A 25,016-nucleotide genomic window follows, 5' to 3' on the forward strand; every position below is an offset into this window, starting at 1 on the left:
GAATGCCAGCAGCCTCCTGGGCTGCATTATGCTGAGTGTTTAACCTAAAGAAAAGAAGGCTCAAGAGGGACTTTGCCAGCGTTTATTAATATCGTATGGGGGGGTGTGGAAAGAGGAGAGAGGCATGCTCTTCTTGGTAGTGCCCAGCTGCAGGACAGGGGCCAACGGGCACAACCTGAAATACTGGGAATTCCATTCAAACATAAGGAACAAGAAAATGGAAACATTTCTGCTGTGGGTGTGATCAACACACTGGCACAGGTTGCCCAGAGGGGTTGTGGAGTCTCCACTCTTGGGGATACTGAAACCAGCCTGGTCATGGCCCTGAGCAACTTGCTGAGCAACCTGCTGCAGCTGACCCTGCTTGAGCAGAGGTGGAACTAGGAGACCTCCAGAAGTTCCTGCCAGCTTCAGCCACCCTGAAGTGTTGTTCTCCAGACTCCTGTCTAAGACATGAGCCACTAATTTCTCCAGAATGCTGTGGGAAACTGTGTCAAAGGCTTTACTAAGGTCCAGGTAGACAACATCCACAGCCTTTCCCTCATCCACTAGGGGGTCACCTGGTCATAGAAGGAGATCAGGTTGGTCAAGCAGGACCTGCCTTTCATGAACCCATGCTGGCTGGGCCTGATCCCTTAGTTGTCCTGCACATGCCCTGTGAGCACCCTCAAGATGAACCTCTCCATAATCTTCCCTGGTACAGAGTTCAGGCTGGCAGGCCTGTAGTTCCTGGGACCATCCTTCTGGCCCTTCTTGTAGATGGGCATCACATTGGTAAACTTCCAGTTGTCTGAGACCTCCCCTGTTAACCATGACTGCTGATAAATGATGGAAAGTGGCTTGGCAAGCTCCTCTGCCAGCTCTCTCAGTACTCTCGGGTGGATCCCATCAGGCCTCATAGACTTGTGAGTGTCCAGGTGGTGTAGCAGGTCATTAACTTTTTCCTCCTGGATTATGGGGAGTTTGTTGTGCTCTCCATCCCTGTCTTCCAGCTCAGGGAGCTGAATATCCTGTGGATACCTGGTCTGGCTATTAAAGACTGAGGCAAAGAAGGCATTAAGCCTTTCCCTCATCATTGGTGACAATGTTCCCCTCCTGCAAGCATCCAATAAGGGATGGAGAGTCTCGTTGTCTCTCTTTTTGTTGTTAAAATATTTGTAAAAACATTTTTTGTTATCCCTTACAACGGTGGACAAATTGAGTTCTGGCTCGGCTTTTGCCTTTCTAAATTTGTCTCTGCATGACCTAACAAGACCCCTGTACTCTTTGAGTTGCCTGCCCCTTCTTCCAAAGGTGGTAAACTCTTGGTTTTTTCCTGAATCCCAGCAAAAGCTCCCTGTTCAGCCAGGCCAGTCATCGTCTTCCCCGCCAATTCATCTTACGGCACATGGGGACTGCCTGCTCCTGTATCTTTAGGACTTCCTTCTTGAAGACTGTCCAGCCTTCCTGGATCCATTTGCCCTTCAGGGCTGTCTCCCAAGGGACTCTCTAAACCAGTGACCTGAACAGGCTGAAGTCTGCCTTCAGAAATCCATGGTAGTGGTTTTGCTGACCCAACTCCTTACTTCACCAAGAATCAAGAATGCTACCATTTCATGGTTGCTTAGCCCAAGATTTCCTCCAACCACCACATCTCCCACCAGTTCTCTGTTTGTAAACAGTAGGTCAAGCGGGGCACCTCCCCTGGTGGACTCACTTACCAGCTCTGTCAGGAAGTTGCCTTCCACACACTCCAGGAACCTCCTAGACTGTTTCCTCTCTGCTGTGTTGTATATCCAGCAGATGTTCGGTAAGTTGAAGTCCCCCACAAGGACAAGGCCAGCGATTGTGAGACTTGCCAGTCACTTGCAGAATGCTTCATCTGCCTCTTTGTCCTGGTTGGGTGGTCTGTAACAGACTCCCAGCTGGACATCTGCCTTGTTGACCTTCCTCTTCATCCTTATCCATAAGCACTTGATTTTATCATCACAATCGTTGAGCTCTATATAATCAAAATCCTCCCTAACATACAGATGTTGTATTGCAACATGAAGTAGGAAAGCCTTTGCTCATTTAATTAGAAACATAGAATCATAGAATAATTTGGGTTGGAAAAGACCTTTAAAGGTCATCTAGTCCTACCCCCTACTATCTAAGGTATTTGCCAGTATTTATTTAAAGCATTCTCACCTCATCCTGTGTGAGAAATCCCATTCCCCAAATACCCAAAAGGCAGAGAGAGACTGTAAACTAGATCCTACAAAGGACATGGGATTCTCTTGCCTTAAACAGAATCTTAAATTACAGAGCTGCACTGCCTACCCTCTACATGAAAGATCCATCTGGGATCCGAAAATTATGAGTTTACCGACCAAGGGGATAAGCATCACCCTAGGCTAAAATTAACATGTTTGCAATATCTGTTACTAACCACATACAATGACAAAAGGGTGTGTCTTCAGTCATGCCTCCATGACAGGCTGCTATGAGAAACACCCATCAAGATAGAGTTTGTATGTCCTGAAGACATTCCTAAAGACAAGTACCTATGGCCTTCTTTTAAAGAGCTGAGGGGAGGTAATTTTATTTTCTTTTATGACTGGGAAATTCGAAGGAGTTTGAGCCTCTGTTGCTTGCCACCTGAATGAATATTACAAATATTGAAGTGTCACCCTATTCAGAGTGGAGACAGTTTTGACTTCTGTTGTGCTCCAGTGCAGAAAATGAAGCTGGTACTCCTTAGCACTAATTTAGCACAGAATCTTCTTGGAGTCTTCCTCTAAAGGAACACTTCATTTTTTTTTTTCTCTAATGACTTTAGAATCTAAAAGTCTGGACAGTTTAAGAGGAGCCATAGCAGAAGACACTGAGCACAGACAGGTAATTTTCATCCCTCCCTTTGTACTGAATTTGATGAGATTCATACTGAACCCTTGTTTTTGCCCGTTTCTTTTAAATGAACACACACCTTTCTCCAGTGTGAGGTATTTTGCCTGTCTTGATGTTTCTTTTTCTACTGTTCTTTAAGCAAGATAGTGGTGCTGGCCTGCAGAGATGTAGGCGTTGCAAGAGGGATAATGAAGGAGTAAGCAAGAAAAGGGGGAGAGAGAGGGGACAGCAGTTCATCTAGGATCACAGAGCAATATTAATCCAAACTTAAGAAGAAAGATGTGGCACCATTCCCATAAAGCATTTATTTTTAACAAGCACCAAGGGGTTGCATGCCTGTGCTTTAAGAGACGAAAGTAAGTTAATTTTGCCAGTTACCTGATCTGCATGTGAAGATTTCATTTACAGTCCTGTTTGATGAACTCATTTCACAATTGACAAGTCAGTGAAGTACATATCATAAAAACTAAAACCTGAGACATTTTCCCTCCCTCCAACAGGGCTTTTCTCTTAAATACTATGATGGAATACTTAAGAATATTTAAGTTCTGGAGCTAATAAGTAGTAATAATAAAAGTCTTTTATTAAAAATATGTTAGTGAGCTCACCCTTACAATGAACAAAGGATAATATGCATCTCCTACCCAAAATACGTCCTGAAGTAAGCAGCACTGTACAGACATAAGGCCCAAGTGTGATTTAGCTCCTGTGGGATGTACTGTGAGGTTTTGCCCAATACTGTGAGAAGTTAAAAGTGACTAGTTTGATATGGAAAAGATAGGGATTTTGACAGTTTATCTGTATTCCTATTTCTTTCACATTAATCCTGAGAAACTCAGAAATGTTATCTTAGAAATGGAGACTATAAGTGGAATATTAAGCATATTATAATAAGGAAAAATAGTAAATTTTTGATATTACACAATATATTTTTAAATACAGGCAAGAAATACTGTGTTTGGACTAGAAAGTTAAAATAGCTCTAACTATAGAGAAAAAATAAACGTTTCTGTGTTGTAACCCTCTGTGGTCCCGAAATCTTGTTAAACATTTTAGCTTTTACATTTACACGTAAGTGAGAATTACGCTTGTAAATAACATTTACACATTAGTGTAAATTCTGTGCTATGTATGACAAAAATTGTTAGCCAAATGCTTTACTGGTAGGAGGAAGTTTGGCTTTGCTTGCACTGCATATAAAATATGGAACTGTATTTGTTTATTGCAAAGAGTGTAATTTCTCAATATGTTTATTTTTTGACATTTTATTTTATGCTCAGTAATGTTGTGTTTACTGAATAATTAACTAACTAAATAAAATCTTATTTCATAATGAAATGTAATCCCTAATTCTATGTGCATAGGGGCTCATTTTGCTCATTTCACTGGGAGTAAATCAGACATAATCTGTCACACAGGAAGATAAATTTAAGTTTTATGTTAGTGAAAGATGTTCTTTGAGGAACTTTAAACAGACTTTTACAAAACTAAAAAAATGAAAGCCCAGGTATACTGCTATCTTGAGACTGTAAGTGTCTGAATATTTTTCTGGGGATCTTGTCCTTTAAAGACAGATAAAACATCGCTTTTTAAATAGTAGAAGGGTACTGAAAAAACAGAATTGCTTTAATTAAGCAAATAATTTTTGGAGTAATTTTTTTTAAATTCCTAAAGAAAGAGATTACTTCAATGAACCATTTCTTATGTAATGTACTGTGCTCGATGAAAATAGCAAATATGTAATTATATTTAGATTTTGTGGGCTATTCTGCACTTCAGAAACCCACAAAACATGTGTATTCACATACTAGTGATGGGTTTTCCCCAAGTGAGTTAAAGGAATGTGAGAGAAATTGGCATTCTGAAGATTTTATGGTTTCAGAATTGCTGTGGATTCACAATTCTCTCTGTGCTCACCTGTCTTTAATGCTTCATAATAGTTATGTATGCTCGATAAACAAACCAAGTTTAAATTGCTTGCTGTAACTTTCGTATTGGAACAACAGCAGCTGCAAAATGCACTGAATCTGAGATGGATAGCATAGGTTTTGAGCAGAATCCCTACAGCCCTTCTGGAATGCTGTATGCTTTTCTGAGTTTGCACAAGGACTGTTTCAGTGAATTACAAAATACTTGTTACCAGAAACTATCAGAAGGAGCATGATTTTGTTGCTTTGATAGTTACAAAATCATGCATTAAAAATGAAGAGATAAGTTAAAAGGTATCTGGAGATTTTCTTTCCAGTAACTTAGATTATCTAGGTCTATGTTACGTGTGCACTTGCTCTATGAGGTACAAAACGCAGTTCCTGCTGAATTGTTTGAAATACAGAAAGCAATAGAAACCTTTTAAAATTTTAAACCAGAGGATTTTCTGTTTGTTGTGTATGTAAAATTCTATTTAAAATACTTTTGTTATTTAGAGAAAGTGGTGTTATTTCAAGGGCTGCATGTTGTCGATTGTTATGCAATGTTCTGCATGCTCATATAATTTCCTCGTATGCTTATATTTCCTGATAATGACTCAATGGCAAAACAAGAAGTAAAGAAAGAAACTTTAAAAAATAATCTTTATTCTGCCTATTTCATGCCATGCTACTGTGTGTACACACACATGTAACATTCATTACTTCGTGCTTATTCACAAACACACTCTCAGCAAACAATTATTTGCCTTTTTAAAGTGTTTTGTTGAAAACTCTAATAACTCAGAAATTAATCGGTAACAGTGGGTAGTGATATGACTCAACATTGCTGCAAATCTATGATCATAAAGTAAATAAATAAATGCATTTCAAAAAAACTACTCTAGTTTGTTTTTACAGTCCTATTCATTTATAATCATGCATGCAGAGCCATCTGTCTCTGTCAACTGCTCTCTATGAGGCCTTCTTCTATCAATAAAAACCCCTACATTTGTTAATACCATTCATGCCTGTACTAAATCAGGTTGTATGAGGGATTTGGGTTTTCCATTTGAAGCTCCCGAAAGTTGGCTCTGAGTTCCTTCAAATGAGAACAGAGTGTTCTCATTTGAAAAATGCAAACCATAAGTCAAAATAAGCTCCATTTGGGGTTTTTTGGTTCTTTTTGTTTTGTTTTATTTTGCTTTATCGTGTTTCCAATGTTAAATCCAGTATGAAGTCCTTTTATATGTTTTGATTCAAGTAATTGTAATGTCCAAACAGTCTTTCTGTTTGGTTTTCTTTTAAAACTACCTCTGCATATTCCTGGTGTAGCAGGTTTAGTCAAACGCTTAATGAGAGTTTTTTTCACTGATATTTCTGTGGCATTCACTGACAAAGGATTTGATGCTTTGCAGTGCCTTTTTCAGAGAGAGTGCTGCACTATTGTTGACTTGACATAAGGGTGACTACTAAGACAAAGTGAAATAAGTGATTTACCAAAGGTTGCATGGACAGGAAGAGGGAATAGAGCTCTGATATCAGGATTCTCAGCCCTGTGCTTTAAGCATACACCCATATTACTCCTATAAATGATCTATGCCTAACATAATAACAAGGAATCCTCTGTGCTTCAGTTTAGCTGAAGGAGAAAAGAAGAGAGACTGCTGGAAGACAGAAGCTGGTGCTGTCAAGAATTTGAAAAATGCAGTTCTTTTTTATTAGGGTCATGAGTAATGATCAGCTCTTTTCTGAGTATATCAAAAGTAGAAAGGATATCCATCCTGTGTATGCAATTTTCTTCAAAACCAGATTTTAAAAAAATAATTTTTATATGTTGTTCTTCAAACTTTTTTGTGCAATTGGTTACCAATAGTCTTCCACACCTCAATTTTTGTACACTTTTTAGTCTGCTCTTTGTCATCTTAGCTAAGAAAATAAAAAGCTTAGAATAACTTTTTCAAAAGTTAACAGCTTCAAAGACTGCCTTGACAATTTACCACGAATAGTATAAGTGTCCTTTTGATGACAGGGGAATCAAGTAACAGCTAAGTGAATTATAATAAAATATAATTCTGTGGCACATTCCTTCCATGAAGCAGTCAATGTTGAATTTCTTATAAGTAGACTTAAAATAGTATCAATATAGCTTTAAATCTCAAACAGAGAAAGAATTAAGAGATGTGACAGTATGTACAAAGATGTCTACTGGCCCATGCATCTTTGTTATTTAGGAATTTGATTTTGGAGTAAGCTATTCTGAAGGGCCCAATCAAGTGCAGTTCATCCCAAATTATCATGTATCCGGATTACTATGCTAATTTGTTTATAACACCTAGAAACCTAAACTGAGGCTAGAGTACTAGAGCTGAAAACAATGAATTTGTACTCAGCTAGGTGTTTTGTATAATGGAACTGATACCCATATGAATTTAAAAATCTAGAAGAAATTACAAGATTTATTCCAACCAAGACATCTGTAGTAAGCGGGCAACTAGGAGTTACTGTGGAGTTAAAGATTAAAGGGAACAAGCAGAAATTAATGTAATTTTTTTTTTACAAAAATTGTTTTTATTGTTAGCTCTAGGCCTAAAGCAGTAATCTCTGGCTAGAGAACTATGCTATGTTTGCAGTGTGAGGGTATTTACTGGATAAGAAGTAATTACTTGCTCATGCTGTGAGGCACTTTTTGGTAATGTACCCCCTACTATCACAGACGTGGTGAGATGAACAGAGTACGTGTTTAGTTTTATGCTTATTCACAATGGTATAGCCTGTGCATTTTATTCATGGGACTCATTTTACCATTAAATTTCATAGCAACTTTAAATTTCCTAACCCTATATTTTAATAGCCAGGTTCAACCCAAGCGTACTGTATAAGGTGCTAGAAATGTTTCACAACATCAGTGGAGGAAGGAATCCAGGATGTCTGAACTCAGTTTTTCCTTTGTATGTTTTTCTCTTATACTGTAGGTTACAGGGCAAGACAAATAGCTTAAATCTGGCCCCCTTTGTCCGAGCTCTTGATTTTCCTCCCCTTCATCCTCTTATTTTGTGTTTTATTGTCCCCTGGGCAACTGAGAAAAGGGCAGACTGTAATACTGAAAGCAAGAAGAAGAGTGAGTGGGAAATTCTTGCTCCTGTAGGGATGGAGTAAATATACAGATGACAGTTATTATGAAAAGTTAGAAGGGAAATATGATCTGGACTAGCTCTTTGGAAAATATTGCTGTATCTTTGAAGAAAGTCCCCTTTTCCTAAGCCTCCTAAGATTTGTTTTCTTTTTTCTTCCGATTGTTCTTAATTTCTAGCCCATGAACCCTTCCTGAGAAATCCCAAGAGCAGTCCAATGTGCTCCCCTCACACTTCTGCTGTTCTAAACCACTTATTGCCCATTGTAGGGGTATTTGAATGCCTGACAGAGTCACAGGCATCATTAATAATTGCCATCATCAAAATAGTTTCCTTTCCACACTTCGTCTGTTCAATGTTTCCTCATCTTGTAGAGCATACACTCAGGGGAAAGACTTGCTTTCCAACAGCTCCTCAGCTGTTCTGGATGGCTAAGCAGGCCCCAAGAACTTTCAATAAATTTTTAAGTGGTCAAGTAGCATTGAATACACAGTAATTTAAAAAGAAAACTTTGCAAAACAGTTTATTTCTGCTCTTTAATTATTTCCATCTTCTCATCTGAAATCTGAATGATTATCAACAATTGTACTCCACTGCAAAGAAAACTGCAATTTCTATGATAAAAATGTCTTTTTCTTTCCCAAATCCTTTCAAGTCTTTCACTTCTTTACCTTCCAAATCATGAATTTTCACTTAGCAGCTACAAAATGCAACTGCCTTTCACTTTATAAGCAAAATATGATCTTGTTTTTTTATCTTTTATTAACTATTATGATTTACTTCTCTATTGAGCAAATCCACAATGCTGAATATATGGCACAGCACTGCTAGTCTGAAGTGAGCCGTGAAAGAAGAACTGTTGACTGTTCTATTCTAGAGAAAACAAGAGAAGCACACTAGAGAAAACAATAGAAGCACAACAGAAAAGGAAAGGTGGAAGAAAAGTTATGTCCTTCTGTGCTTCCTCCTTGCTGCTGCTTCTGTTACCATACAGGAAAGACAGGTAAAAAAAACCAGATCACGCACATATCACACAGAGATCATTTAAGATTTTAAATCTGAATAGTGTGGGCTTGAATCTTCATGCAGATCACAAAAACAGATTAAGGATGAGAGAATAGAATAGAATGGCATTTTCCAACAGGCTTGGTTTAAAAGAATGGTCTTGATAAGACTCTAGTTTGGTCCTTCTTAGCATGTTCATTCCTGGGTTGAGTATGGCTCCAGCAGAGAAATTCAGAATGGAGTGTTCATTGTCAGCTGACAGCAACAACAGGGCTCTCAGAGTAGTAGCAATGTTAGGTAAAAAACCTAAGGAGGGCTTCGTAATTGTGAAACTGAAAAAGTATCCTTTTCACCCATCAAATTTGCACACATATGCTGCTGGAAAGGAAAATACTTGAAAAGCATTTGGGCATTACCCAAATTTATCTAGTAATAGGTGAGATGTAAACATACTTTTTACAAATTGGATTTTTTGGAAAAGTTAAAGAATTGAGGAAGAGGCAACAGCAAGACAAATGTGGCTTAAATTGAGCATAATATATCCTGGACTGTACATTTCATGCTCTGAATAAAATAGGAGTAATTCAGCTGTGAGTCAGCAATTTCATGTCAAAGTCCTGGTGCCTGCATAAACTTTGAATGTGATTCTTGTGGGTTATGGAGACATCAGAATCCTGAAATGATATTACAGCACTATAATTCATATCTGCCTTTGTTCATTTTCTGTGTATGTAAAGTTACAGAATTTATTTCTTTTACTTAAACTGTGCTGTAAAATGTAAAGCAAACATAGAAATCATTGGCAGTCTGATTTCTTCTGCTGCATTGGACATTGAAGGATTGCAAATGAAAACCAGTTAATCTTCTAATACAAGCATGACTATCATGAGCTTTGGCTGTGAAGCAAGAAAAGTTGTGTATATACTTAAATTCAACACAAATGAGTTCTAACATAGGTGGAATAATACTAGATAACACAGCAGAATGTAATGTAACTGTGAACCAATGTCAGATATCAAATTCTTGCAGCAAACCAGTGAGATGATGCAGCCATATTAGTGGCAACATAGTACTACTGAGGTCTATTCCCTTCTTATGTGCTTACAATTTCCATTGTAAATAATGAGAGATGCATCTGTTGATGGGGGTGCCATTACCTATGGCAGAGCAATTATTTCTGTGAGTTCCCCAGAAATTTTGGTAAATATTTCCTTTGCGTGTTTGCTTATAAATTCCAGAGACTTTCAAATGTGTTTATGGCAACACTGCATATCTTTTAATATAGATTAAATATTTCCTTTTCATATGTGAATATGAAAGGACAAAGGCCTCTCCTTGCCTCTAGAAATACTGGTATGGAAGGCAGGAGCTGTGGTATCAAAGGGCTGTAATATTCCTACACTCCTTGGAAAGCCCTTGGTAAATGACAATGCCAGCTTAACAAGCCACAATCATGTACACAGAGACACATATTCAGTTCTGCCATTATTTACAAGAAATATGCCCAGTCGTCCCCTTTGTAGAAATCATGTGTTTCTGAGTGAGCACTTCACATCCAGAACCACTGATTAAAGTTTAAAGAAACAGAGACATGTGCATATCTGCAAATATTGAACCGTGAAACCAGGGAGAGAAATAGGGAAACAATATTGCTCTACACAGTATTTCAAGACTAACAGTAATGTAATTATTTTGACCACCTGCTTCATACCCACAAAGAAAGGCTGTAAAAAATACTGCAGACTTTTTTGACTATTATAATTCTTTATACCTTGCAGCTAGAAGAAAGGTGTGGGTTTTTTTCTTTTACCTTAGAACAGTATCGGTATAAAACTATCTTTAAACTAGCCTTGAAGTAGCCATGGGACTTGCTTTCAGTTATACTTCTCTCCATTATAGTTCACAGTTCGGCCCCCATACACCTTCAGCTGTTAGAATTGGACCTTCACACATGGTTGCACCTGAAATAATTTTACCAATGCTATAGCAGGACAAAAAGCATAGTTAAATCACAGTGGTTGCTGGGTGTTTTCTTACATTGCAGCTATTAACAGGGGTATTTAATAAGAGTATTGGGCTGTATCTATGTGCCTTGTAGTAAAAGACAATAGACTCCAGCTACCAAAATATGTCAAGTGCTAATGCCCCTTTCTATGTGCATAATACAGCTAATATATCATATAAAGCACACGGAGCACAATGTATCTCTCCTATGAGGAAAGGCTGAGAAAGTTGGGACTGTTTAGCCTGGAAAAAAGCAGGCTCAGGGGATCTTATTAATGTGTACAAATACCTGAAGGGAAGGTGCAAAGGGGACAGAGCCAGGCTCCTTTCAGTGGTGCCCAGTGACAGGGCCAGAGGCAATGGGCACAAATTTAAACACATGAGGCTCTGTCTGAACATCATGAAACACTTTTTCACTGTGAGGGTGACTGAGCACTGGCACAGGTTGCCCAGGGAGGTTGTGGAATCTCCATCCTTGGAGCAACCAGCTCTAGGTGACCCTGCTTGAACAGGAAACTGGGACAAGATGACCTACAGAGGTCTCTCGAAACATTAACCATATTATAAAATTGTAAAATTGTTAATGACCAGTTATGGCTTTCATGGGAAATAGAATTAAAATAATTTTATAGACACATTTTGAATTGATCACTACAGGGTCTTGCAACAAAAACAGGTGGAGGAAGAAGGAAATGCAAAGACAAAATTAACTGCAGAGCCTTTGCAGCTGTCCTACATAGCAGGTTTGTGACAAAACCATCTTCCTTTACAGGACATTTTAGTTCATTAGCTGCATAAAACTAAATAGTACTAAATCAGATGGCTTTGTGCTAAAACAGTTGAGTGTCAGTAGCCCCAGCATCACCTGGAGCCTTCAACAATTCAACAGTTGAGCTGAAATGAAAATAGTATTAAAGATTTCATATCTCATAATGCTTTTATTATATTAGTTGCCTAGACAGAAAGGGAGTGTATAGTAGCATCAACTTGCAATAGTCTCGCCTGTAATTTTATTTTTTAAAAGACATTGGCAAGCAGCCCAATAAAATATTGATGTGAAATCTGATCTGTCAGTGCTGTGGAATTTCTTCTGTGTTGGAATTGAGATGGGAGGTTTGAAAGTGTTTGGCAGCTGTTGTAAATTCAGGAGCTGGAGGCAAGGAACAATTCCTCTAGAGCAAATCAGAAGTTAATATATTATAAAGCTTTACAAACTGTACTATCTTCTGCATATGCAAGCATGTATGACCAGTATCTTTTCCTCACTGATTCAGACACATAGTCATTTCGTTTTGCTACTTTAAGTCAATAAAATTCATCTTTCTTCTGTTAATTTTTAATGAGACTTTACAGTGATGACATTTAATATCCCAAAATAAAATCATCTGCTAAGAAACGAAATTGTACTGTTAAATCCAATTATCCACCACTTCTCCCAAAGAAGCGCACGAGCACAGAGAGATTTACCATATGTTGTAATCATTAACACCTTCAGTCTCTTGCAAATCACTGGAATATATAACTTACAAAACATGGGATGCATCTCTTCAGCTCTGCCAACAGCTCCTTTTCAACAAGAGGGACAGTTAGCTGATGTGGTTCATCTGATCTCAACTGTTGTGCTGTCATGTGGAAAAATGACTTCTGAGGCTAAGAGTTCTCAAAATGTTCTACTTTTGACATTGTAAAGCTTGTACCCTCACTTGCTGGACGCAGTGCTTAGCCTTCAGAATGATATAGTATGTTGTCTGCAAGAGCCACTCCGTAAGACACAAGTTGCAAGAGCAATTGAACTGCATTTATATAAAATGACTCTAAATAAAAGATTGCATACAGAAATTTGGTCATCCATCAGCATTTGAAGATACTTCCCCAAAATTAAAAAAAGTCACCTGATTCCAGTCCATACTGCCTGACAGCAGGTGCATCTCTAAAGTCTAATGACATTAATAATTGACTATATAACATACCAGACACCAGAATCTAGTAGACCTGCCATCCAGCACAACTGTCCTTTAGCCTTTTCTAGTGTAAACGGAGATTTGAGGTGGGGCAATATATGGTAATACTATCCATGCTCAGAGTAAAAGCTTAGCAACTGATTCCTTACGGAAACTGAGAACATTGTTTTATTAGAAAGGGAAATGAGATTTTCATCTAGGCACCAAGATATCAACTATCATATATTCCTCCAGTCACATAAAAAACCTTGATTTGTGATACTTCTTGGACAGCTATTTACCTCTCTAGAAACTTGTCTGGTGCTAGCTGATAAAAACTTCATTTAATCCAAGTAGTTTTCAGGTTTAGTGTTCAGAAAAAATCATCTGTTACTTGAAGGGTTTATCAGCAGGCCCTTTATGTAGATGGGGTTTGCACTAAAATTCCGCTTTGATAACTGAAGAAACATCAATTAAAATTTCAATTATAATAATATAGCAGGAAAACTACTAATGTTTAATCACCAGCTGCTTAGTGGGATTGTATGTTTACAATCAGTGAAATCATCACTAAACTGTAGAAATCTTTGCAGAAAAAAATCAAAAGAATTGTTCTCTTTGTTGTGATCAATAATTTCAGTGTAGAAAAGCAGTAGTTTCATTTGTCTGATAATAGCCAAGTATATTCAGCTTGTACGCATAAAAAAATAAAGTTAAATTAATTGCGTTAAGTTTGTGGTGGGTTGACCTTGGCTGGATGCCATGTGCCACCAAGCTGTTTTAGCACTCCCCTCCTAAGCAGGATGGGGGACAGAAATTAGGATGGAAAAAGATAAGATGGTCAAGATAAAGGCAGTTTAATAAGCGGAAAGCAAAGGCTGTGCGCAGAAGCAAAAGAAAACAAAATAATTACTCTCTACTCCCCATCAGCAGGCAAAGTTCAGCCATTTCCTGGGAAGCAGGGTTTCAGTACATACAGTGGTTGCTCCAGAAGGCAAACATCAGAATATGAATGCCCCCCACTCCTCCTTTCTCTTAGCTTTTATTGCTGAGCTGATGTCATATGGTAAGGAATGTGCTTTTGGCCAGTTTGGATCAGCTGTCCTGGGTATGTCCCCTCCCAAGATCTTGCCCACCCCCAGTCTACTGGTGGGGGCAGAAATGTTGGAGAGACAGCCTTGATGCTGTGTGAGCATTGCCCAGCAGTAGCCAAAACGCTGGTGTGTTCTCAACACTGTTCTGACTACCGATACAAAGCACAGCACTATGAGTCTTACAGTACCTCTCTGTCCCGCTGGTCTGAATTATCCATAGTATATTCTCTTTCTTGTTTGCTTAGGTTTTCTTCTTTTGCATAAAACTGGGTTTCCTATTTAGCTCTATCTGCCATAGCTTGGTCCCAAAACAATTATTGTAAAAACTGTGTGAACAACCCAGCAAAATGACTACAAATGGCTGAAGTCTAGAAAGGTATTTTATAGGATGTAACCGGAGTCTCTGATGTACAGAAGATAGTTGGAGATAAGTGGGAAAAGGTGAGATTTAATTAAAAGAGAATGAGACAGAAAACAAAGAAAGGAGGGATTTCTTGTCTGAGAGGTGGTCCATCTGTGTTTCGTTTTATGCACTTGATATATTTGCCTGAAGTTTTAGCTGTCTCTATAAAGTGTTGTTCCTGAAATTGAAAAGATGATGCTCTGTTGAAAAGACTGTGCAAAGAACTTTGCATTCTGTTCTTGATCATGCTATCCACTTTTTACGCAGTGTAGTTCAGATAAGATGCAAGCCATGTGTTAGATTATTCATTCAGTGAATCATTAACTGATTTTTAGAATTTTGAGTGAAAATCCAAATTTAAATACATTTTATTATACTAGCTAGATATTATTAATAGACTGGATGGATAACTGTTTTTCTTTTTAAATAATAGTACTTACTTGAGATAATAGAGTAAAGCCACTAAATTTTTATCAGAAACTATATAAGTCAGAAGTTTTACAGACATCATGGATATTGCTTTTAGCATCTTATTCAGTGATTTGCATCTGTAATTAAGCAGGGTGCCAGTGCAGTTCTTGATTTGGATGATTTCCTTTAAATGGTGGTACAGTCAAAGATGAAAATATTTTAATATATTTGGAGACCGTAACGGTGATTGATCCAAGCACTTGCTCTGAGGTGATGAGTCACCTGCTTAGATCTCCAGGATATATCACAACAGTTTTACCCTCAAAGAAACTTGCCATGGGTTAACAAATTTGGCAAATACAGAAGGGTAGAGAAGTTGTCATCCTTATATGAATGAAGATATGTCGGTATGCATGCTCTGTTATTCCCATGTAGGCCACATGGGATGGGATACAGGCAAACCTGCAGAACTGTGTCCATGATGGACTGGTATAACTACTTCAAAAAACCTCATAAGTGTAGATCCACTGTAGAACTCCTGTTTCTAAAATAATTTTAAGAATGTGACTATGTACATAGTGCTGGGCAGCTAAATGTGGATTTAATTTGCCAAAGCAGAGTGCTTGAAAAGTTGCTTGCACTCACCAAGATTGCCTTGTAATAAACAATCAATGTATATTTTGACATTGGATTTAGCTTGGTTAAGCAACCGAATTCTCAGATGTCTGTCTCCAAACTGTTATCCAAATAATCACTAGATTTTTGATTAATCAAGTATAGAATGGCAACTACACTTTTCACCTTTGATTCTTGCCTAGCATGACATGTAGCACCAGAGCATTTTCAGGTATCTAGTAGAGTTTAGACACATTCTAGTATCTGTCTGTGGGCAGCCTGCACAGCAATACTCCAAGTTCTGTCTCGTGTAAGTCAGCAGATTTTGCTGTGGCAGCAGGATGCCGCTTATTCCAATAATGTTCTGTAATATTAAAATTTTTTGCCTCTCACCCTAACCAAAACTAGGAACTGCAGAAATGTGCCAAAGTAACGAAACATGAACAGTGTTTAGGATTTTTGATGAAGTTTGTTTCGCTTAATCTTTGAACAAAACTTTTGGGTGTTATTTTCTTTTTATCCAAGATGGTTTTTGAGTGGTTAAGCATGTTTTATAGCAAAGTATCAAAGCTTTCTATATGTTTAACGTAGCTAGTTGTATATGAATATCTGTCTGACTGATCTGTAGTTTCTTCAGGTTAAGCATTTTATAGCACAACTTTACAATTTCATGCACCATGGCCCAAACCAGCTGGGATGATTGTTTAAATGTAATGTAGCTCTTGTCTTGAATCAGGAGTGAGATAACAATTTCCATACATCCCTTACTTCAAGTGCATCCTTTTCTTACCTACACTCACATCTTGCAGATGAGTTTATGGCTTTTCGCACGTAAGGTAATACATGCTATTGCACTGTATGACAGAGTCAATTGTTATTTGATAGGGGTAAGCTATTAGACTATAGAAACTGTCCTTTGTTCACTGTTCCATGGACAAACCTGTTTAAAGGCAGTTCAGCCACTCATAGAATGTAAATCTATTTTGTTTTCCTTTTCATATTAAATGGTGCAGGATTTTCAGTGTTCTCTCTTTACATATCAACAATTTTAATTAGTTTTCTATACAGAGCCTAGAACCATGTTTGTGAGAAGCATGTAAAGAAAATTAGTGCTACCAATGAGTAAATGTGTCAGTGATTTATGAATGCACATTTGTATCTGAATCTATCCATGCAAATTGAATTTGCATTTTTACTATTCAGATAAAATTTGCACTGTAAATTATAAAAGTTGTTATAGACTCATTCAGTTTCACACATAATTGCTTTATCGACTTTAACAACATGAATATTTCTTTCACTAATATCTGTATTCCAGTATTTTTGTCTAGGAAGATGGTCATAGTAAGAATCTTTCAAACTTTTCCATTTTATATCTAGTTCTGATTGTTTTGAAGTGTTTCACTGGATTGTTTCTATGATCAAATCTCTCAGTGTGTCTGAGAGTTGAAGAAAAACACCTAGAAATGTAAAAGAGAATCTGATATTTTTAATAAATATGCTAATTCTTAATTTTCAAGATTTTCAAACAAGAGAGGAGAAACATAAATGACAAGTTGAACATGATCTTTAAAAAAAAAACACATGAAAAAACTGTTGCTGTGTTAAATATCTGCAGGGAGTTGTACTTACCTTGGACGCTTTATGAGCTGGTTCATTGACATGGAGAAAGACAACAATCACATCCTGGAAATGAAAAAGTGACAGACATTGTTGTCCTGAAGTTAATTAGGAAGTGGAAACAAAACCATATAGGAACACAAATCTTTAGCAAAGAAATACAACAAATATGAAGCTAGTTCTGATATAAAAACTGAGGAAATAGTATTATGAAAGGAATTCGTGTCTTCATGAATCAGTGATAACTTCAGAGTTTAGCCATCAAGTGCTCTGAATGGATAATAACCGAGATGCTACAAAGTACTATTGGGTTAAGACTTGTCTAAGGCAGTATTTCAGAAAATCAAATCCAAATGTAGCAAAAAAGCCCAAAATGAAGTCTTCAAGGAATCACAGGTGATCAAACAAGTCTTAGCAAATGATGAAGAAACATGGCATGATCTAAAGATCTATTAGCTAAAAATTAAGGCAAAGACAGAACTGAATACATTAACATTATACTTTGGTAAGTTATTAACCTTCATTGTTTCCAATAGTTCATATTAAACCTATGTGCTGCTTTTGGCTGGGATAGAGTTAATTTTATTCATAGTAGCTGGTATGGGGCTGTGTTTTGCATTTGTGCTGGAAACAGTGTTGATAATACAGGGATGTTTTCATTATTGCTGAACAGAGCCACGGCCTTTTCTGCTTCTCACACCACCCCACCAGTGAGCAGGCTGGGGGTGCACAAGAAGTTGGGAGGGGACACAGCCGGAACAGCTGACCCCAACTAAGCAAAGGGCTATTCCATACCATATGATGTGGTGCCCAGCATATAAATGTGGGGGGAAGAAGAAGAAAGAGGAGGATGTTCCAAGTGATGGTGTTTGTCTTCCCAAGTAACCGTTACACATGATGGAGCCCTGCTTTCCTGGAGATGGCTGAACACCTGCCTGCCCATGGGAAGTGGTGAATGAATTCCTTGTTTTGCTTTGCTTGCATGCATGGCTTTTGCTTTACCTATTGAACTGTCTTTATCTCAACCCACGACTTTTCTCACTTTCACTCTTCCAATTCTCTCTCCCATCCCACTGTGGGAAATTGACTGAGCTGCTGTATGGGGGCGAGTGAGAGGCTGTGTGGGGCTCTAGTTGCCGGCTGCAGTTAAACCATGACACCCTAGGAAGGTTAATTTGATGCTGGAATTACAAATTTTTTTTTATGGAACAGCAAGTAATAGCCATGAATAACCTTCTTCTTGTTTTCCCCTTATTGTAAAGTGGCCTTGCTGTTGATGAAGAAAAGAGAAAAGCATACAAGCACGACTGTTTAATTTAATCAGGGAATAACTCATAAGTAGTATAAGACAAAAATAAGCACAGAGACAAGAATAATATTCAAATTAGATGATCTAGAACCAAGACTAGTTTGAAGTTTCTCAAATAAAGTCTTTCAATTTGGCCTACCGAGCACGCAACAGGTTGGAACTACAGACTGCTTTAGAGGGCTTAGGTTCAGCTTAATATCGAGCATGAATGCATCTTTTGGAGTCTTATTCCACTCCAATCCCTTTCCCTAAGCTATTTTCTTAGATTTAAGAACCATTCCTCTCTCAGTATCCATAATTTGCTCTCTCCCCTGCCCCCAATTACATTACTTGAAATGATATTTCCTTTTCCTAGATCCCTGCCTAAGCAGTGATAAATGAAGTGAGCATTAACTGTAAGTTGTAGCCCGACAGGAGCCAGTTTGGCTTCAAGTCAACCTCCCTTGGCAAACCAGGGAAATATATAATCCTGACTGATTACTCCCAGAGAATATTTTTGTCATTTTCAGTGCATGTGTTTGAATTTCAGCTGTTCATTTTCCTCTAAGGTTTTCTCCCTTAACATTAGAAAAGGGAGGGGAAAAGAGGTAGAGATGAAAGCCTGGATTGTAGTCATGTGCAGCAGTAGGAAAACACCACCATCTAGGCTGTGGATGGAACCAAGTCTAGCTTTTGTTTTATAGGGGGTCATAAGCTGTGATGGATGTCACACGGCAACTTGGCTAAAAGCATTTATGTTTTTTATGCAGCACTTGTTTTGCTTGTTGGGAAGAAGATGCCGTTTACTAACTAACCAATGAGAAAATGCTTCAGGTACTGGCAAAGCTAGCATTCATCAGGGTCACTGTTCTCTCAGCAAGGAAGTGTGAATTTTCATTTTGAAAAATGTGCCCTTTTATATGAATTCTGTTAATTAATATAATCCTGTATATTAATTATGTTAATATTATATTTTATATAATCCCATATATGATTATAACCCTATGTAGCTAATAACACAACACAATGTAATATAATATTATTATATAATATAACATAATAAACAGTAATAAAGATAATGTAATATAATGCAACATAATATAATAGCTATTATTTAATATAATTCTACCCAAAAGGTCAGAGTGGCTGCTCTGCACCCTGGGGAGCCTGCCACAGCACAAGTGCATCACAAGCAGCAGAGGTGTTAGCAGCAATAACAGACCTCAACCTTTGAATTTGACACACTGCTGCTGACATCTGGTATTTAGGTAAAGAACTGTGATAAAGGAGTACTTTCACAATACTTCAGCTAGAGCAAGACCTAAACACGAGGACTGATCTTCCTCAAAGCTGAGATCTGCTCTGCAAAGTTCAGGTGAAGGCAATCCCTGTGCAATTTTAGTGTTTTTTACCAGCATCTGTGCTGATCCCTCAATTAAAAATTAGAAAATCAAGAGCATCATGATAAGCAGAATTGGTCTGTTATTCTTCATTAAATTAAGAAACCCTCATGCTTACTTTCTTCCAAATGTGGATGAATATTAATGAAGTTGATGAAGTTATTCAGAAGAAGGTTAATGCACAACTCCAGAAGTGCTGTTATCTTTGCATTCTTTTCCACAAAACATATCCTAGCTTCTTTCCCACTATAGGACTTGAAGAAATCTGCCCAGATCCAGGTATTTGCTTAAGTAGGAAGTGATCCTTTCTTATATTCTTCTCTGCTCTTTTACACAGTTCTAGGATAAAATGCTTCAGAAAAATTAATTAGATACTATAAAACTGAGACCACAGTTAATAAATCACTAAAAAAATGGGGCAAAAAGCTAGACATGTTTACAAATGCTGTTGGTTTGTGGAAGGAGAAATGAGAAAACAGTACAGGCGAAGTATGCCAGAATACCCTTTCTTTAAAATGAAAGTCACTACTTTACCACTCTCCTACAATAGGTATCTTCTGCTGGAGCCAGGTGACCATCATCTGCCTACCCTGAGGCTAATGACATGCACAGATCAGAAGCTCTCCACAGTCGTCTTAACATGGAAGCATTTGACCTCATTTAAGAGTTAATCATTCAGTTATTTTGCAAGTTCTGTCAAAAAACAACCCATGGCTCACTAGTAAATTAACCATTCTTTGCAAACCTCTTATGCTACTACCTGTGTTTAAAAGGGAAAAAAAGTTAAAAACAATACTTATTTTCTTCATTTTTGCCTCTTATTTAGTCATTATGACTAAACATAAACAAGACACTTGACATATCAATAGTTTCTGACATTTTTAATAAGGACATTTCAGCTATTTGATTGACTGCAGTCCGTTACGTACTTTTATTGGGGGGGGGGGAAGTAACATATGCATTAAAATCTCAGAAAATCTACTTTTTACTTCCGACTGTGAATTGCAGTTTAAATAAAAAAATTATTTTTATTATTATTGAAAACATACTTTTAGGGCAATGTGTGCTTGAAATAGAACCATACTATTCTGTTGTCATAGTGTTTTCAGTATTTTATATGTTATTTTCTTTTATGTCTTTGAGGAGTTTTTCATATATATTTGGCTGTCCACATGTTTGACAAGAGACATTGCAGCATTCTTCTGCTGTTTTGTTTTGTTTGCCACAACAATTCTATACAGTTTTATTTAGCAGTCATATTGCCCATCCGTATAACTGAACATGGGCTCTTCTCTGCATAGACAGGTATGTGAGCTCCAGACTGTCAACAGGTCTTCCTTGTAGAAAAGGAAAACTGTTAGGTATATTAAAAACTTAATTCCAATTTCTCTTACTGAAATAACAGTACTGTTCTGTTTCTGAACACTGGCAGTGCAGCCTTCTCTAAAAATGGTCAAATGAGTTGGTGGAGAGCAGCTTACGCACTCTACATTCACATTATGGCTTCCTGCCTAATAAACTCATCTTGCAGACAAAACCCAGAGCTGTTGGTGGCAGGATGACTTATTGTGTGAAAAAGTCATATATTATCATTGAATGTCATGTGACTGTAGCAAGTGAAGTCTTTACCTGTTTTCAGAAGAGTAATTTCTTGCATCAGCTTCTACTTTCCCCCCTTTTTTTTGTATAGGGAACTTTGATATCTCACAATGATTTGGAAAAAGGGTCAAAAGACAGGGTGTACTGACAGCCTTCTAAACAGGTGTATGTTATTGGAGTTCATTGTCATGCTATAAAGACAGCAGTGTACATTTCTCAATGGTTTCAGGGTGACTGTTAATAGAAAATACTTCTTGTCAGTATGGGTGGACTTCCCTGGACACAATTACAGGGTTCCTCTGGCACCAGGATGTTACTTGCAGACATTTTCATCTTGGTTTTAACATGTATTGTAAAAATGAGAATGTTCATTTGTTCTTTTTTTTTGTTTCTTGTGATGTATAGAGGACCACAGAAAGTGGGGAGTCACTTTAAGAAGACACTGTTGTCTTTCAGGTCTTTAGTTACTAGTCCCATAAGTAGAATATGTGTAGTGGAAAAGCCAAAACAAGGGTTCAGCTGTGAAATCAATTAAGAGCCGAGGGACAGTGCATTCTCATAGAGCACCAAACATGAGGGGCAAAATTCTGGCCTGCTATAAGCTTTAAAAATTTCATTTTTAGGACTGTCTTGTCAATGTATGGACTTTATCCACTGAAAGCTCTGGTAGCTTTGCATGAGCAGGTTGGTTTTTGCCAATTTAGCAGAAAGCCTAGGCAACATCGTCAAATGTTTTCCTTCTGCAGATCACAAAGCACTTTCTAAAAAGTCTAAGTATTATTTAGGCATAGACAAGTTAAGTGAGTGTTCCATGTTCAGGAAGCAGGTAGCCTGACACAACCACAAAAAAGGTTGTCTACTGCAGTTGTTCTAAGTGCAAAACCAAACCAACCAACCAACAACAAAAAAAAATGCAAAAAAGCCCTCCCCAAGAAAACACATTTTCCTGATTGAACCTGTGTTTTGTTTCTCATGAGTCATGCCATCAACTGTTTTCAAGTTACCAACCTTTTATCATTCTTAAGTACTTTTAATAAATATGTTTGGGGGAGTGGGGGGACAAAAAGAAAGGAAGTATTAATAGAATTGAAATGAAGGACCTAAATCAGCATTAGAATTCTTAATTGCAGCATATCTGGCATGACTGTAATTCTCTGGATATTGTTATCCAATTCACAAGGTACTTCTGACTACACAAAGGCTTGCTGCAAAAAAGATCAGTAATTGATATAGCACTGTTCACATTCATCTTTTATATCTTTTGGTCATCAAGACAGATATATTGTAGATGAGATAAGGTGCCCGATGAAACTAACTCTTGTGCTTTTCAGAGTAAATGTAGTTGGAATCTTTCCCTGAAGTGACTTAGGAACAAGGTTTGCCAGTCTTTTCTTTAGGGATTAGGGAACAGGGGGATGAACAAGGGGAGAGGAAAGGGTCCCAGCCGGTTTGCTTTCATCAGCGGGATCCTCTGCTTTCCTATATGAAAGAATTCTGTAGTTCCTTTTCTGTCTTTGCAGTTTTTAATTGACTGTACTTGTAATTTTTAATTGCTTATTGGTGCTTAATTGGCTTGAGGGAGGATGACTAGAGGCCTAGAAGGTCATATAAATGTATATTTTGAATTGTCTTTATAACAGATGCAGAAGAAACTCACTAGTAAATACCACAAGCATAACATATATGATTCAAGTGTTTAGCAGGTTACACTGGAGTTAGTTACATGGTTTCTGAAAGGACTTTTTCTCCTTTTCCATATTGTATTCTGCGTTGTGTCTCCTTTTGTTCTTTAACTCACAAGAAGAATTTAGGAATCTTAAGTTTGTTAAAAGCTTCTGGTTTGCTTATTAAACCATAATCTATCTTCTTTGGGTTTTTTTTTTTTCAGTTTGGTTTTGTTTTTTGTTTTTTTCCCCAGCCAGCCCCTGATTCATTTGCAGGCTGTTTTCAGGTGATCAGTTCATTGCTGTCAGCATCAGTACTTTGTATGGCTCAGGGTATGGGTGCAGGTCAGGCTCAGATATTTGTATACTATTCTCAGGAAAGTAAACTTAGTGTTCAGATTTAGTCTTTTCTGCACCAAGAAGTATCAGCCACCTTTTTGTTTTGTTTAAAAATAAGAATTAGAATATGGAGACTAGTAATGTTGGAAGATCCAGTTTTAATTTTTACAATTTGGGAAAAAAATATGTTAGGAGAAATCTTAACAGCGTTGCTTCTGGTTTAGTATCACTGGTATTTCTAGCACTGAAGTGGCCACAGACGAAGGTACATGCCCCAGAGTTTATAGAGTTTAAGGATCCAGTTAGATTTAAGCATTATACTGAAGGAATATATGACTGTGGGCTTTCTGCCCTTGCAGAATGAATAAAGGCGTGGGACTTGTGCAAGAGGTGGACAGTGCTGACCGGCCTGTCTGTTAGTAGGCTTTAAAAAGCACAGCTACTTTTCTCCCATGACTGAGCTACAGGAGCTGCGGGCAGTGCAAGGTTTTTGCCCGAGTTTCACAGGATCTCGGGCAAGCTGGGGTCATGTCTCAGTCCTGGTGGATCTGAGCTGCTTTTTCCCATGCTTGTGCTCTCTGAAATGGTGTGACCTGCATTATTTACTGGTCCAAATGGAGAGAGAAGGCAACAGTGGGTGCCAGTGCAGAGAGGGAGGCTTTTTACCTGGCTTTGCCATCAGACCATGACAAGCATCTGTTGCCGTTTAACAGTAGCCGACAACTAAGCACCCCCCAGCCGCTCACTCACACCCCACAGAGGGACGGCGGAGAGAATTGGAAGAGTAAAAATGAGAAAAGTCGTGGGTTAAGACAAAGACAATGTAATAAAGCAAAAGCCACACATGCAAGCAAAGCAAAACAAGGGATCCATTCACTACTCCCCATGGGCAGGCAGGGGTTCAGCCATCTCCAGGGAAGCAGGGCTCCAGCACGCGTAACGATTACTTGGGAAGGCAAATGTCGCCACTCAGAGCATCCCCCTCTTCCTTCTTCCTCCAGCTTTATATGCTGAGCATGACGTCATATGGTATGGAATAGCCTTTTGATCAGTTGGGGTCAGCTGTCCCGGCTGTGTCCCCTCCCAACTTCTTGTGCACCCCCAGCCTGCTCGCTGGTGGGTGGTGTCAGAAGCAGAAGCAGAAAAGGCCGTGGCTCTGTTCAGCAATAGCGAAAGCATTCCTGTATTATCAACACTGTTTCCAGCACAAATGCAAAACACAGCCCCACACCAGCTACTATGAATAAAATTAACTCTATCCCAGCCAAAATCAGCACCGCATTAGACTCTGGCACTGAAACATGAGTCCATGGCAAAGCAGTGTAAAGGCTCTCAGTACCTGTAGGATGTCTGGGGAAATTCTCTGTGTTAATCTAGATGTTTTACCTATCTGCAGTAGTGGTAACCCTCATCCTGCCTCCTCATCACCAACCAGTCTGTCAGAGTAGGGGATGTGTTAGTGTTTTCTTAACAGATTGGTGTTTCCACTAAACATCTGATTAGCATTTAATTGCCTGCTCTTATACTCCTTGCTGCCCTTTCCATGGCCTCACAGTTTCTATGATACTTGGGTCATTCCTACTTCATGATCTCAGAAGGAGCTGTGCACCCTAGGTAATCTGATTGTTGCTCTACCTAGCAACTTCAGAGAAACTTACCAAGACTGCTAGTGCTCCAGAATGCAAATGTAACAGCGGTATCAAAGAATAAAAGGCAGTAGCTCACCTT

The sequence above is a fragment of the Phaethon aethereus genome (genome assembly GCF_964289735.1).
Source record: "Phaethon aethereus genome assembly, chromosome: Z".
NCBI classification, from domain to species: Eukaryota; Metazoa; Chordata; class Aves; order Phaethontiformes; family Phaethontidae; genus Phaethon; species Phaethon aethereus.